Below are 12,766 nucleotides of genomic sequence, written 5' to 3'. Positions count from 1 at the left end.
CAAAAAATGTCCCAAATTGCCGCCACAACACGCCAACTGTGCGAACAGTTTTCCGTACAGTTACAGCATGAGTTCTGGTCGGTGTAACAAGGCACAAGAAAAGTGAGAGCATTTTGGAACTCACCAAAAAAAAAAAAAAAAAAAAAAAAAAAAAAAAAAAAAAAAAAAAAAAAAAAACATAATCCAAGGCATAGAAATCGAAAAAAGAAAACTATATCAAGGGAAACGATAACAACCACTCCACACCTCTCTCAACGTTCCAGACGCCAAACAGAAGCCAGTGGCAGAGAGGGTTACGTGAAGGGATCCCGACGCATACCCCTACTAACAAGGCGGCACACATAAACACACACACACACACACCGCCTAGACGGGACAGTACTGCGCGAGACAAAACAATTCGCTGAACACTGTTTGTTTGGTTCGTTAATTTCCCCCGGTTTTCACTGCTCTTGCATCACACACTTGTCTACTGTTGGGTTTGTGTGGCTACCTGACTTTCCACAGGTTGTGCCCCTAGCACATACTCACGCGTGAGACTGACACACGGCGCACGTTCCTCCTCCAGCATAGCCCCTTAGCGGTGTGGGGACGGAAAAACCCGCTCCAAAAAGAAAACAACCGTCCCAAAGTGCAACAAAACGCCCGAATGGTTCGGTCAACCATAACAAAATGTGGAGCGAGGGGGTATAAGTAAATAAATAAATAACCCGGCAGCAATTAATGAAAACGCTGCGCCTCTGCCCTACCTGTGCTGCTGCTGCTGCTGCCTACGAATTTATTATTTGATGTTGGTTTTCCCGACTTTTCTGCGTTTTCATTTCGGCTAACTAAAACAACCGTGCCACTCATCCGGGGCAAAAAGCAAACAATTAATTCATTTCACTCTGGCTCTTGTTTCAACTCTGGACGGCAGGAGGCATTAAATTTTGACCAATCTTTGTCGCCGGCGCCATGGCGATTAATTTAACTTCATGATGGGGACGACCAACGGGAGTAGTAAAGGCAGAGCGCGCCACCAAATTAGGGTTGGTTTTTCCGGCTCCAGCTCGGGGTGGGGTTTCCCCCCCCCCCCCCCCAAAGCACGCGCCAAAAGTAAGTGAAGAGAAAGAGAGAGAGAGAAAAAGGAAGAGGCGCAGCTTCGTCGAAAGAAAAGTAGCAATTAGCGAGCGCCCAGGTGTGTAGTGCCTGCCCCCACACCCTCTCTAGTGCTCTCCTTCTTCGCTCGTTACAGGGTTTTCCGAAAGTTCTCATAGCTGTGGGACACTTTATTGAGTCTTTCTTCCACGAAATGAACGTAATGTAAGGGGAATTGGACTCTATAGCATCCTTGTTGGACAAATCCAATAGGATTTTCCAAGGAGCCTGTCCAAACAGGGTACCATAGAGTTCAATTACCAATTTGATGTTCACTTCCCATAAGAAAAAGTCAAGGAGAGTCCCACAACTATGAGAACCCCTGAAACACTCTGTATCATTGTTTTGGGTCCCTTTTCGAGCACGATTGGGCAGTGGGGAAAGAAGGAGCGTGAAGGAGGAACGAAACAAAACTAAACAAATTATGATCAGTGATTGCAGAAAAAAAAACAAAACAAAACCGCGAATCAAAAGAAGGATATAAAAATGGAAGAAAAAAAAAATCCACACGACACCAGGACGAGGGAAAGGAAATGTCAAATCACTTCCCCCTCCTGTGCCATTAAAATAACATCTTCCTCCAGATCCGGGAGCTTACTTCCAACCGGAAAGTACACACCAACAACAACAACAACAACAACAACAACAACAACAGCAGCAGCAAGAAAAACACTCACAACAGTGGCTTGGGGTGGGAGGGGTTTTTTTTCCCGGAGATGGCTTTACAAAAGCGGGCGCGCGCTCAATTTCCCGGGCTTTCCCGCTCGTTCGAAGGAGCTTGGCGGGGTCCGCGTCGTGCGGGAAGAAGGTGTGCCATTGAGTTCGAAATTCTGAATTGATGTTTTCAGCGAAGGGTAGAGGGGGGGGGGGGGAGGGTAGGCTGCGAGAAGCTGTAAAAACGCCTGTTGCTATTCGCAACCGGAGCAGCGGAGGACTTACTTCGGAGCATCGTCGTCCTGTGAGAGAGTGAGAGTGCAATGAGCGACCGACCGGCTGAGAATGGAGCACGGGTGAGGGGGCACCGTGAGGGTACGGGTGGGCACTCTCGCAGCGCTGCTGGGCTGGGAAAATGGGAAATCGGTCAAAAGGACGCGCCGCACAAACCAGGATAGACACCGGCCAAGGGCTTGGCGCCGCCGCTGCCGATTCGAGGCTCGTGCGAATGAGAGCCTCTTTCGCACAAGAGAGAGCGAGAGAGAGAGCGCGAGAGAGAGAGAGAGAGAGAGAGAGAGAAAGAGTGAGAGAGAGAGAGAGAACGGAGCTCGAGCATTATTTTTAGAACCATGTTAACAGGAATGCCGGGAAGGATGTAACGATCCGGGGAGGAGGCGATGAAGGAAGAGCAACACAAAACCGGAGGGGCAGAAACGATGTAGTGGGCAATGCTGGAAAAGCGAAGAGCAAATATAGTGGCTTTTTAGTGAATGCGTCATTAATAATTTAAACCGGTCCCGGGCGAGCTTTGTTTTCTGTTCGCAGCGCTTTTTATTTGTAGTTTCTGCTCCTTCCGCCTCGAGCAAAGCGATAAAGGAGTGGGGTGGAGGGGAGGGGATGGAATAAGGGAAAAACAGTCACTTCCTCTTCGGGCAAAGGGATGTTCCCCATCCGAGTGGAAAACTCGTCAACCACGTACTGGGCAGTTGCTGTAAAAGTGCAGCTCAAGTGTCCACAATACATGTGTAGTAGGAAAAAAAAGGAAAATCACACACACACACACACACACACACACACACACACACACACACACACACACACACACACACACACACACACACACACACACACACACACACACACAACACACACACACACACACCACACACACACACACACACACACACACACACACACACAACACACACACACACACACACACACACACACACACACACCACACACACACACACACACACACACACACACACACACATACACACACACACACACACACACACACACAACACACACACACACACAAACTAACGAGCGTGAAGGGCTGCTCCTGTGCATTCCCACTCTCTCCTCCCCACCCCCTCCTTGTTGTTTACCAGGAGCCAGGACAAATTCCGTAATTGCCGACGCTTGACAAAGCAGGACGACCGGAGAGAGGCACAACTTGACACACAAACAGCACACAGCCCCCGTAAGCGAAATTGACAACAAGCATGAAAATAACATTTGCTACGGCGCGAGCCTTTTCCTTCTAACACACACACACACATGTACGATCGTCACGTTTCACTGTGAGTGGTGTTTTTCCGCCTTTCCGTGACCACGAAAAACTGAAGAATTTAGACGAATGAGTGTGCTGGGTATGTATGTATGTGTGTATGTGTGTGTGAGTGTATGTAGGTAAGTATGTGTGAGTGCATGTGTGTGTGTGTTTGTGTGTATGTATGTGTGTGTGTGTGTTTGTGTGTGTGTGTGTGTGTGTGTGTTTGTGGGTTGGGTGTGGTGTGTGTGTGTGTGTGTGTGTGTATGTGTGTGTGTGTGTGTGTGTGTGTGTGTGTGTGTGTGTGTGTGTGTGTGTGTGTGTGTGTGTGTGTGTGTGTGTAAGTGTGTGTAAGTGTGTGTATGTATGTGGATATGTGTGTGTGTTTTTGTGTGTGTGTTTGAGTGTATATGTGTGTGTTTTTGTGTGTGTTTTTATGTGTGTGTATGCGTGTTTTTGTGTGTGTGGGTGTATGTAAGTGTGTGTATGTATGTGTGTGTGTGTGTGTGTGTGTGTGTGTGTGGGTGTGTGTGTGTGTGTGTGTGTGTGTAAGTGTGTGTAGTGTGTGTATGTATGTGGATATGTGTGTGTGTTTGAGTGTATATGTGTGTGTTTTTGTGTGTGTTTTTATGTGTGTGTATGCGTGTTTTTGTGTGTGTGGGTGTATGTAAGTGTGTGTATGTATGTGTGTGTGTGTGTGTGTGTGTGTGTGTGTGTGTGTGTGTGTGTGTGTGTGTGTGTGTGTGTGTGTGTGTGTGTGTGTGTGTGTGTGTGGTGTGTGTGTGTGTGTGTGTGTGTGTGTGTGGTGTGTGTGTGTGTGTTTGCTAATCCTGCTATGCTGGTGGAAGATATTTTCAGACATTCAATCGCTAGTCTAAAAACGCTTCAAAACTCAGCCCGATGGCGCTGTGATTGTTACTTTTCTTGCTTTATGATAGTGTTGAATCTACTGGTATATAGCTCTGATATTCATTCACAGAAGTAGTCCTGTCAGTCCTGCATTGCCGAGGCAGGCTATGCTCAAACGATTCACACTTAAGGCACACTTAAACCGCTTCAAAGTGTGTCCAAATGGAGTGATTTGAAAATTCTAGTGTAAAACAAGTGCTCAAAACGCTTCCATAAATCAAAAGAAATTTGTCTCCGTTGCACTAAACATCCTACTGTTTGCAGCACGCGAATCGAAACGGTTCACGGCCCACCAGCTCCTTCGAATAGTTTAAATGTTTTATTTCAGTAAGTCAATGCGCGTATACAGCGTATCGTTAGACCTAGGACATAAAAAATTGTGATCCATTCAAACTGTTTTTAACAACGCAAGTACTACCAAGCGATTTGAAGCGATTGTGATCATTTAGCTGAGATTAATTTGGCACGGCTTGGCTTGGTAGCGGCTAGCATTGTGCTGCTTGCAAGTTTAATTCATTTCCATATTAAAATTCGAGCTAATATAAATTAATTTACTATCGAATCTCAAACATAAGCCAAGGATCATATCACGAGTCCTGCTTACGCCAACTATTTGTGGCAGATTTGTGCACCCAAAAGCCACCGGGTAGCCAGTCCAGATCGTATTGTACGACTGCTTGTAGGATGCACCCCACGAGACCGCCCAAAGTACAGCAGGACGCGTACAGCAAGGATCGCCACTTCCGATGTTTGATACGACTTGCAGCAACGACATCACTCCTCGACAGCTTTGTGCGTGACCGTAGAAAAAAAAAAAAAAGATAACAAACTTGTTTTACTAATCCTTTCATTAAACCCGCGTCTAACTAAATCCCGTTTATCAATTTGTCAAAAATTGGATAACGTCACCTGACATTAATCATTCGGGCGAAAAGTATCCGCAAGTCAGTGTGTTGTCAACCGTTTCAAACAAACTTTGTGACAAGGGGGGGGGGGGCGTAATATAAAAAAATATAAAACACAATTTCTGCTTACTTTAATACCGTTCCCGGGTTACTCCTGACCAACAGAAAAAAAGGTCAAGATCAAGCAGTTCTGCGCACACGTTACATTTCCTCCTTTCAGTAGGCGTACACTAAAAAAAAAAAATTAAAAACGGCAACACAAAACGGGAGCCAACATCAACACAAATACAACCATAGAAGGGATTGACCAAAGGAAAGTGCGCCGAAGAAGATAAGCAGAACGGTAAGGTCTTGGAACGATGTTTTAAAAGTTTGTTCGTTTTTTGTTATTTTGCTTCAACCAAATACAACCGTACAACTAGCTTGATGGATATCGCTTCTCCCCGCGGAACGTTTGCCGCACCCGCACCACTTGTGGCGTGCCCCCGTCGGGCAACGGCACCCGGGTAAAGTCCGTCAACGGGCGCCACGAAGGAACGGGATATAAAGAAACCGATTGTTTGACGAACCCTCTCCCCTTGGCTTGCGGCCGCCACGGGCCGCGTTCTCATTGATCCTTCGATTTGTGTTCAACCTCGTTTGGATCCGCGTCCATTTCCACCGAAAACCGCGCCACCGGGCGCGCCAAGGGCCGGGTGCTGGCCTTTAATTTCAAATTAAAATTTAAAAAAAAAATGGGAAAACATTGTAAAATGTGTTTGATAAAGTGGGTTTGTAATTAGCGTTAGTGAAGTTGTTTAATTAAAATTTACTTAAAATAACCTGACAATTTACGCCCACTGGGTTGCCAGCCACGCCACAGCCAAACCCCGAGCCCGCTCCCCTCCGGTGCATTACCCGGGAAGACATTTGTGCCGCATGTGTTTGGTGGTGGTGGTGGTGGTGGTGGTGGCCAAACAACACACCAAGTGCATCATCTCTTGCGCCAAACCGCTGTTGAAAAAGCACGTGCGACGTGCAGCACAACACACTTTCAACATTCCCGCATGCCCAAGGTCCCCCGCGCCGTTCGAGGAGGCTTTCTCGCAGCCCAAAAGGCAGTTTAGCAATAAAGGAAGGGAAACAGAAATCACATAAAACCCAAACACCGTAACAATGCCCGCTTGGTAGAAGGAGGATCGGCAGTGAAGGACCTCTCTTCTCGTCTCGGGGCAAAGGGGCACGGCACACAGCGGCAGAGTGATCTTGTGCGGGACACACACACACACACACACACGCACACGAAACAGTACGAAGATGATGATCGACGTTGCAGGGAGGAAAAGCTATAAAAACCGATTTCTTCTGTTCTCGAACGGAAAGGCTCGAACGAAAGGAAGAATACAACACAGTACAAAAGTCATAAAATCAGAAGAATTGGGTGTGGAGGAGACCAAAAAAAAAGAAATACAGACGAAGGAAACCCTACTGTAGGGAAATCAACAACGCACACACACACCACTGAAATAAACAAAAAAAGGGTTTCTCTCCTTGGGTTCTGTGTTTTGCTCTTCCTTCGTTTTCTTTTTCTTTTGTCAATCAGCGGGCTATCCCAAAAATGGTGTGTCTTTGTGTAGCAGGGCAATATGGAAGGGGAAGAAGGAAAGAAGAATATGTGGCCCGTGGTATCGGATTACGCCGATGCCACAGCAAGATTGGCTTTCGCTTAAGGCCGCACACACTCTCTCATGCCACTACTGCTGCTACTACTGCCTACATCGTTTAGTTTCTTCTCTGCTAAGGCAAGAAAGCCAGTGTCAAAACGAACGGTAAAATTATTAAACATAATGTCTTCTAAAAGTAGCTTCGCAACGTCTGTTCGTGGCGTAAGGGTTGCGCTGCAGTCTCTAAACAGACAGGACATACGTTTTCCTATTGGCGATTACCAGTACAATTAGAATGAACAAGAAAACATTACTTTTCGAATGATGTCAGAGATAACAGTAACAAATGACATAAAAATGACATTAGACATGCCATAGTTATTCCATGGTCCTTCGTCAAACGAAGAATTCTTTTAAAAAAAAGGAGTTTTATCACATAACTGCAATCAAGCAACTGGTATATCGAGTACTCAAAATTCCAATAAGGTTGGTTGGTTTGCTTATAGAGATTTTGAACAGTTGGATCCAGTAAGATTTGTTGCTTGATTTGAATAATATTGGACTGTCAGAGACAAATACCATTCTTGTTCATATGATCCCAATTTTTTACATTTATTTTATGTTTCAACCTGCTTGCACTTGGCCTAATCTTGTATTTAACAACTTGTATTGATAGCTTTACTGATTATTTCTTCAATTGGAAATATTAAGTTTTCTTATCACTGGGTTGAAGTTTTCCTAATCAAAAAAAAAAACAATCGACAATAAGACGTCGTCATGAAAGGCGTCATGCGGTTTTCTTCGATGCCCTGTCTCCAACATGTTATAATATTATCTGGACTAAATTTTGCCGAAGTGAATGAAAAAATGACACATACTTTTTCTCGAAAAATCGGCCTCGTTCAGCCAAAATCATGCTTGCAAATGTGACATCAAAAAAGTCGATAAATTTGAAAGTCAAAAGCAACAAAAGAAATTAATGTTTTTGCACCAGTGCAATAGTGCAAACCAAATATTACGAACATGCCGACGCCAGCACTGCGCCACAAACACATTACGAATGTAGCTCAATAATTAGTTTATCATTTCCATTTATACCATTGCAACGTCGATCCCTAAAACTCCAAAATTAGACTCAGAGACTAGGTGTTGCTGGCATTGTTTTGTTATTTTTTTTTAAGTAGAATTTCAACTGAAAGGATTTTGTTATACATTTTCCCTGCCGCAAGCCCATCCGCTTCCCGAAGACCGAGCATGTGATGGCGCTGGCGGGGGGAAACCTTCTAAAAACACTTTTTGGAAAATTCCAAACAATCAAATACGCTTGTCTCCCCTTTCCCGACACCGACCTTCTTGAACCACGCATACACACACACACACACACACACACAAGCACACTCAAGCATGCATGCACTCTTGAGGATCGAACTAATAACCCACACCCTCCCTTGGCGACGCGGCGCAATTAATGCCGCGCGCTAAAGGCGCAACGGGCTGCGCACCGGACGGGATCGCTTGGAGAAGGGAGGGAGGGGAAGGGAAGGGGGGTTGACGCACAGGAAAGGGCAGAGCAATCGTTGATCGGGTATTCCTGGAAACTTACTGTGTTTCTTCTTTTGCGCCCCGTGCTCCCGAAGGCGCAGCAGCGCACACATGGGATGCGCACCACGACACAGCCGCTTGAGAAAAGCGAAGCATAGGAGCTAAACACAAAACGCACCACAATATGGTGGTGTGTTTTTTGTTAACTATTTGAGTGCAGAGTTCCACAAAGCACCCTAAAAAAGGGACAAAACAAAACACTCTTTCTGTAACAAGCAATTGTCCCATTGAATGACGTCACCCGTGCATACGCAACAGTTCAACAGCACTGTGCTGCATAATCAATAAGCTTGAAAAGAATGACATCCGCGCACAATACTTACCAACAACAACTACAATAACGATCACAGCGGTATGGATGCGCACACAAGCGCACGAACGCACGCGCGCACTGCTTCGGTGTGCGTTCGGGCGCTGCAATCGTCCGTGCGTCGTGGATTCGTGGAAATGTGTAAACCACCAGCGCCGTGCGTCGCCGATGGAGCAGAAGCCGCTGATAACACACACGTTGTGCCTCTCTACTTCTCTCCCACTCGCTCGCTCTCACTCTATCTCTCTCTCTCTCTCTCAATTTCTAACCTTATCTCGCTAAACCATATACACACACACACAGGCACACGAACGTACGCCACCGACAGTGAGATGCGCGAAATAGATCACTTACGAGCAGAGCAGCAATTTACAACGAAACAAAAATAAAACAAAAGAACCAATACTACTACTACTATTGCCGGAAAAAAATATCTGTACACTCGAGGCAGCTGAACTGAATACACTTGCGGCGCGGCGGCACACTTAAGCAAACATTTGAAACACTTCCTTCAACACACACACACACACACACACACACATAGAGAGAAAGAGAGAACACCGGAGCCGTTTGATGGACGTCGGATGTGAAGGAGGGCTCTTGCTCGCCTGCTCTGTCGCCGCGCTGCGAAGATAGAAACGGGGATTGCGTTGCAATATGGTTGATTGAGGTGGCGGCGCCTACCAAAACACCCACACACACACAGAGAGACACACGCGCGCACACACACACACTGTAATGAGCGCGTAAAATCTACATTTTACTTTCGATTAGGAAAAAACGTGCCTGTGAGCGTGTATGCGCGCGCGCACCCATGTCGGTATTGTTGTGTGCTGTCACTTTCTACTCCATGCGTGCGTGCGTGCGTGGGTGTATTGGGCGATCCTGCGAGTTTGATAGGGCGACGGGCCGCTGTCACATTGCTGTGTACGTGAGAGTGTGTGTGTGTGTGTGTGTGAGGATATTTGTCACGATTAGGCAAGCAATGGGGAGAGGGGGCATAAGAAAGGCGAATCGGCGATACGTAAGGCAACAAAACAAAAAAAAATGACAAAAAAAACACATATCACACACTCTCACGCTTTTCTTTCAAGGTTGGTTTTCGTGCTCTCTTCCTCATTCTTCTTTCGCCCTCATTCGTTCTGGAAAGATCACTGCGCGCGGCGCGCGAAATAAACAAATACCCTTCTGCCCCCGTACGTGCGCCATATTGACACATTCGTGCGACACATGTACGCATCTCCTACACACACTAGCGCGCGCTCGCGCAGCCAAACTAGACCTTGGCATGGGACGGGGCCTAACGTCTCGTCGTGTGCGCACGCGGTTTTCACACCCTTTTTACGGCCAACGCGCAATAATGCAAAGCGGCGGCTCCGGCCGTCCCCGGCAACCTGGGGGTCTGGAGAAAAGCCGGCCGGAAAAGCCACGGCGCGCGGGTGGATGGGCGCTCGATTTCTTTCTTTTGTGTTTGCCTTCCCTTGCTATTGTTATTAATTTGAGAAGCAACAACAACACCAAACAAACAAAAGAAAGATTACAATGTGCGCGTGCGACGGCACTGAAGAGCGCCGATCGCAACCCTGTGTGCCGATGTGTGTGTGAGTGTGTGTGTGTGTGTGTTGGAGAATGCGCTACAAAATTCTCGACACATACGCACACAAATGCACACGGAACGTGTTGATGATCTAGCGGTGCCGCGGTGGCGATCTTCTCGTCACGCCGGAAAAGCAATCTATGCTGTAGATATATCGAGAGGACGCGGGGAGGGGGGGGGGGGTCATGGATGCGGGAAATCCAAGTGGAAGGGAAAATAAAAATAAAAAAAGTCCCAAGGTTAAGAAAAGATACTGCCTTTGGCGCACGTTACGGAAAAAGGGAGAGATTTTTTTTTCAAGATGTTCCTCACCAGTAGGTTTTCCTTCTTTTTTGTTTTTTGTTTGCTAGCTTTCCAACAAAAATAAGTTGAAAAGTATTGTTCTAGTAGTGGGGCGCTCGTAGGTAAACGTTACTACTAACGCACATAAACACACACACACGCGCGCGCGCGAAGAAAACACTCGCGCACCAACACGCACAAACCAGCGTGCAATTCCCCGAACGGGCGCCCCACAGTAAAGTGTGTTGTAGAGTGTGGTGCAAGGGGCGGCGGGGGGTTAGACAAGTGGTATCACAGTTTGCGACCGAAGGGCAAGTAAGATATGGCGAAAAAATAGGGGGGAGAACTGTGCGAGCCGCACCAGAAAGATTGCGCCGCGATGACAGTTTCCGGCAAACCAAGCAAATGAAGGGGTGGGGGAGGGCGGATGAGTGGTTCTGCAAAAGTCATAACTACCCGGCGGCACCAAATCGTTACAAAATAGCACTAATTCTTTTGTCAACTACCTCTCTCAGCCGTTTTCACAGAACACGCGCGCGCGATTCACCGACACACGGGGGACGCGACGAACATCGATAAAAATCGCACTACAAACGGTGAAAAACACATGTACAGAGTGGGGGGGGAGGGTGTTGGGCAGCAAGGCTTTTTAATATTTTTTTTTCTCTCTGCGACCAAAACGTTTGCTTTCGCTCGCTTCCCGTATTTTCTTTTACTTGCTGCTGCCAACTGGCTGTAACGCTCTACACACTCACACAACATGCACACCCGACGCTTGTGGGCACAGTGAGGCGGACGACGACGACCGATGACGAAAGGGCAAGTGTGCGCGATCGATACGAGCGGTGCACGGTTCGGGGTGCGGTGGCAGGGGCAGCACACTGTCTTAACAGACTCACAAACACACGCACACAGTGAGCCAGGCTGGACCATGCGGTGTTGGTGGGCTTTTTTATACCGGCGCCATCTTGCGCGGCCCGTAGTATGGCGGACGGGACTATGACAACCGCCTGCTCGCTCTGTGCTGGGTTTAGGCGAAGCCTAGCCAGGGCTCGGCAAACGCGAGCAGTCGGGCAAGGAAGAACTCAGCTTAAACAGATCGTTTCGGATATATATTTTTCTATCATAAAAATGCTTCAATCAATTATGTTTCTCGTCCTTTGCAGTCTTGTCTAATGCAATGGAATGGTTTGCTAGAATATTTTTATTATTTTTGATCGATCGAAATTCGTTTCAACAGTGCCAGAAAAGTTTTTAGTTACAGTGGGGCGCCGTTTCTCCGGGTACATTTTATGCGGCCGTCCGTTCATCCGTGCTGTTCAGCAATGACAATTCAATACAAAGGTGACATTGCGGTCTCAGGAGGATATTTGGAAGAAACGGTTATCGGTGGACATTGACATAACAACAAACAAACATAACAAAACACTATAACTCATGGCAAATTTCAAATATTATCATTAGAAAAACATTAGAATCATAAAAACTGCCTAATTTTTATCAAAACGTCGGATAAATTTCCAAAACAAGAAATCAATTTGTGATTTCCCTTCCCAAGCGTCACAAATCCACTAAACGACGGGTTCTAAACTGCTCAAGTTCTCAACCTAAACGGAATCTAAAAAGACTTCGTTTAGCAGACGGTGCCAGTGGAGCTTTCCTGGCTTCGAGAGCTTTCTCCTTCCCTCTCTACTGTTGCGTGGTTTCGGATGGAAGTTATGCATAGCTAGAACTAGAACGGCGATACGATTGTTTAAATACTTAACCCAAGTGCCACAAATCCACTAAACGACCACTAAACGGGTTCTAAACGACTCAAGCTCTCTACCTAAACGGATTATAGAAAGACTTCGTTTAGCAGACGGCAAACGACTCATGCATAGTGATGAGTCAAGTACCACTGTGCCACCACGCACACACAGCACAGTAAAATGTGCGAGCACAATTGCACATTTTATAAAATTGTGGTGCCACACTTCGCACATTTTTTGTGTTCCGCACAATTTTTGTGCTCCGCAAAGTTTGTGTGCTCCGCACGATTTTTGTGCTCCGCACATTTTGTGTGCTCCGCACAGTTTGTGTGCTCCGCACAGTTTGTGTGCTCCGCACAGTTTGTGTGCTCCGCACAGTTATTGTGTGCTCCGCACAGTTTGTGTGCTCCGCACAGTT

General features: G+C 46.7%; 1 protein-coding gene across 8 annotated transcripts in view; it reads right to left on the bottom strand.

The window, feature by feature from the left end:
• Positions 1 to 11,456, bottom strand: part of LOC121597780 (signal transducer and transcription activator) — a 40,444-nt gene extending 28,988 nt beyond the window's left edge. For 2 of the 8 annotated variants that reach the window (XM_041923953.1, XM_041923961.1), the window contains exons 1-2: positions 11,104 to 11,417; positions 8,732 to 9,342 (exon numbers count right to left, since the gene is read on the bottom strand). The gene's annotated coding sequence lies outside the window, so the exon portion shown is untranslated. Of the gene's footprint in view, positions 1 to 8,731; positions 9,343 to 11,103 lie in introns of all 8 variants that reach the window. The other 6 variants (XM_041923917.1, XM_041923898.1, XM_041923909.1 and 3 more) reach the window with 6 other exon arrangements.
• Between the last annotated feature and the right edge of the window lie 1,310 nt (positions 11,457 to 12,766).

Source organism: Anopheles merus, chromosome X (assembly GCF_017562075.2).
Source record: "Anopheles merus strain MAF chromosome X, AmerM5.1, whole genome shotgun sequence".
Classification (NCBI taxonomy): Eukaryota; Metazoa; Arthropoda; class Insecta; order Diptera; family Culicidae; genus Anopheles; species Anopheles merus.
This window is presented reverse-complemented; position numbering and strand designations above follow the sequence as displayed.